At 40.9% G+C, this 3696-nt stretch overlaps 1 protein-coding gene and 1 pseudogene across 1 annotated transcript in view; one reads left to right on the top strand and one right to left on the bottom strand.

The window, feature by feature from the left end:
- Positions 1 to 3696, top strand: part of ST18 (ST18 C2H2C-type zinc finger transcription factor) — a 348100-nt gene that overhangs the window by 59086 nt on the left and 285318 nt on the right. The window lies entirely within an intron of this gene.
- The window catches only part of LOC109374577 (suppressor of cytokine signaling 5-like), a 17383-nt pseudogene that overhangs the window by 8726 nt on the left and 4961 nt on the right, over positions 1 to 3696 (bottom strand).

The following is a 3696-nucleotide window of genomic DNA, read 5'->3' as shown; positions in this document are numbered from 1 at the left end:
TTGTGCATTAGAATTGAAGCATTATTATAGCAGGAAACTCATCAGTCTTGTTCATCATGATCATGGCTGCTTTACTTTCTCTTCCTTTTCTCTCTTTCTTTTTTCAATTGAAGTATATTTCACATAACATATAATTAACCATTTAAAAGTGACTTTTAATACATTCACAATGTTGTACAACCATCATCTCTATCTAGTTCCTTAAATGTCTTTTATCATGTGGAGGAAGTTGTCTTCTATTCCTACTTTGTTGATTATTTTTGTCATGAAAAGTTGTTGAGATTTTTCAAATGCTTTTTCTGTATCAATTGAGATGATTACGTTTTTCTTCATTCTGTTAATGTGGAGTATTACACTGATTGATTTCTATGTGTTGACTTGCATTCCTGGGATAAATCCCACTTGGTCATGGAGTATAGTCCTTTAATATGTTACTGTGTGTGGTTTGCTAGCATTTTGTTGAGGAATTTTGCATATATATTCACAAAGCATATTGATTTAGTTTTCTCTTGTTGTGATGTCTTCATCTGGTTTGGTATAAAGTTAACGCTGGCCTCAAAGAATAAGTTAGAAAGTGTATCCTCTTTTTCTATTTTTTTTAAGAGATTGAGAAGGGTTGGTATTAATTATTCTTTTTTAAATATTTGGTGGAATTTTGCTAGTGAAGTCATCTACTCCTGGATTTTTCTTTGTTGGGAGGTTAGTTCCTTTTTAACTGCTGATTCAATCTCTTATTAAAGGTCTATTCAGATTTTTTATTTATTGTGTCAATTTGGGTAGTTTTTGTGTGTTTCTGGGAATTTGTCCGTTTCATCTAGGTTATCTAATTTGATGGCATGCCATTATTCAAAGAATTCTCTTATAATTCTTATTTCTATAAAGTCAGTCCCCACTTTTAATTGTGACTTTAGTAATTTGAGTCTTCTCTCATCTTTTTCTTTGCCANGGGAATGTAATTTTCAGACCTCGTATGTATTCATACATTGAGAGGGGTTCAACCCCTTCTTTAATACTAAACTACATTCTCTCTCATATTTTCTTCATCTTCTTTAGAAGCCAAGGATGAATCAAGTGCATCAAAAAATGTTGAATGTGGGCATACAGGGGCTGTATACTGTCAAATGAAATGCCATTTGGGGATTAAATCTGAGCCAGCAGGAAAAGGGCATTTCTTAAGTACTAATTCAGAAAGGCATATTTTTATTTTATTAGAAAAGGGAGGCTTCGACTGCTTGGCAGTTCTCATGGGAAAATACAAGTCCACAGTATCCTGCAAACTCTGTCTCAGAGAGGTACTTCCTATAGTTCTGCTGGAAATGCTGTCCATATAATGAATGGCACTTAACCCATATTGCTTGTCTCTCTTGAAGTCCATGTCTAGTTCTACCAAACTTCTCATCAGTACTCAATGAACTTTGTCTTTGTAGAATAGGAATATCTCTTTTTCCCATCCTACAAAGCATGTCCAGAATAAGAATCTCTTCTCACGGATTTCTGGTCAAGATGGTGGAATAGGTAAACACTGTACTCACCTCCTCTCAGGACCACTTCAATTACAACTAAACTACAGAACAACCATAATGAAGAATCACCTGAAGTCTAGCTGAACTGAAGCCCTACAAATACTGAAATACAAAAAAGAAGCCACTTTGAGACTGGTAGAAGGGGAAGAGACATGGGAGGGCTGGTTCTATACCTGAACGTGATCATTAACAATCAGAGGGGAGTATCTTGGCTGTGGAGATCCACACTGGAGGAGCGAGGGGTTCCAGTACCACACCTGGCTACCTAATCAAAGTTCTAGTGCCTGGGACAGAAGTCCCCATAACTTCTGGGTGTGAAAACCAGTGGAAATTGTAGCTGAATGAGATGGAGGGTGATTGGACTCCCAGGCACTCCTCTTAAAGGGCCCATGCAAGAACTTACTTGCTGATGGACTTACTGGCTCTGAGCTACAGCACTGGGGCAGGGGCTCAAAATGTGCCAGGGACTTATAGGGAGGAACTGAGTTATTTGGCCTCAGGGCTGGAGAGTCAGCTTTCTCCCAGAGAGAGGAGCTGGCAGAAGCCATTCTTTCTTTGCTGAGCGCTCCCACTCCCTGCGTGCAGATGCAGGCAGATATCGTATCTGTGTCTCCATTAAACTAGCTATTTCCTTTTGTCTGCCTTGCCCTAGTGATTCCCGGAAACTCTGCCCCACACAACTTTTGGGCACACCCAAGCAACTTCCAGTATCTTTTCCATACAAACAACCTGTCTTAGCTCATGCTGTTGACTTTCATAAAATCTGTCAAAGGTTCACAAAACCCAAACAAGTAGCATCTGGCTTCAGCATGTCCTGTACCTCTGGTTGAGCAACCCTAAGTCTGCACTAGCAACAGTCAGCCTCGGTTTGAAGATTGGCCTCTCAAGGCACCTCTAAGCTCAATGCAGGTGGCGACCACCTGTGGATTGCTTTGTGGTTCCTACCACGTGGCCCCAGACAGAGCACAGGTTACAGCTAAACTTGGCCCACAGTGGGACCCCTCTCAGGAGGCCCCAAGGCTGTCATACCTGGTGGCCAGCTTCAGACCAAGGTGGAACATCACCCAGCTGCCTTGAAGAATGACACATCAAAAGGGCAGACTGGGAAGGCACCAGAGCCCTGCTGAGTCAGATCTTGCTCTGTAGGGTCAGCCCTTGCACTGCAGCTCCTCCACTGTGTTTACAACCAGTCCTCAAAACTAATCAGCCTCAGGGTCAGTCCCTCCCATTGATGTGCAAACAGCAACCAAAGCTCAACTACAACAGGAGGGCACACACATACAAGGGACACACCTGGAGCACCTGGCTCTGGTGACCAGGGAGACTGCACCTCTTGGTCCCACAGGATAGGTACTATGTAAGGCCACTCTACGAAGACAGGGAGACATAGCAGCCCTACCTAATACATAGAAACAAACACAGAGAGGCAGCCAAAATGGGGAGACAAAGAAACATGTCCTAAATGAAAGAACAGAGCAAAGCTCCAGAAAAAGAACTAAACAAAATGGAGATAAGCAATGTACAAGACACCGAGTTCCAAACACTTATTATTAGGATGCTAAATGATCTCAGGGAGAACTTCAACAAAGAGATAGAAAACATATAAATGGAGATAGAAAGCACAAAAAAGAACAAGTCAGAAATAAAGAATACAATAACTGAAATGAAAAATACATTAGAGGGACTCAACAGTAGATTAGATGAAGGAGAGGACTGAGTCAGTGATTTAGAAAATAAGGTAGCAGAAAACACCCAAACAGAACAAAAAGAAAAGAGAGTCCAAAAAAATGAGGATAGTTTAAGGGTCCTCTGGGACATCTGGGACAATGTTTGCATCATATGGGTACCAGAAGAAGAAGGGAGAGAGCAAGGAATTGAAAACCTATTTGAAGAAATAATGGCAAAAAGCTTCCCTAACCTGGTGAAGGAAATAAATATACAAGCCCAGAAAGTGCAGTCCCAAGCAAGATGAACCCAAAGAGGCTTACACTAAGACACATCATAATAAAAATGACAAAGGTTAAAGACAAGAGAATCTTAAAAGCAGCAAGAGAAAAGCAGTTACCTAACAAGGGAGTGCTGATATGACTGTCAGCTGATTTCTCAACAGAAACTTTGTAGGCCAGAGGGATTGGCATGAAATATTCAAAATGATGAAAAGGAAGGACCTACA

Source organism: Hipposideros armiger, unplaced genomic scaffold, assembly GCF_001890085.2.
Source record: "Hipposideros armiger isolate ML-2016 unplaced genomic scaffold, ASM189008v1 scaffold_836, whole genome shotgun sequence".
In the NCBI taxonomy this organism is placed as follows: domain Eukaryota; kingdom Metazoa; phylum Chordata; class Mammalia; order Chiroptera; family Hipposideridae; genus Hipposideros; species Hipposideros armiger.
This window is presented reverse-complemented; position numbering and strand designations above follow the sequence as displayed.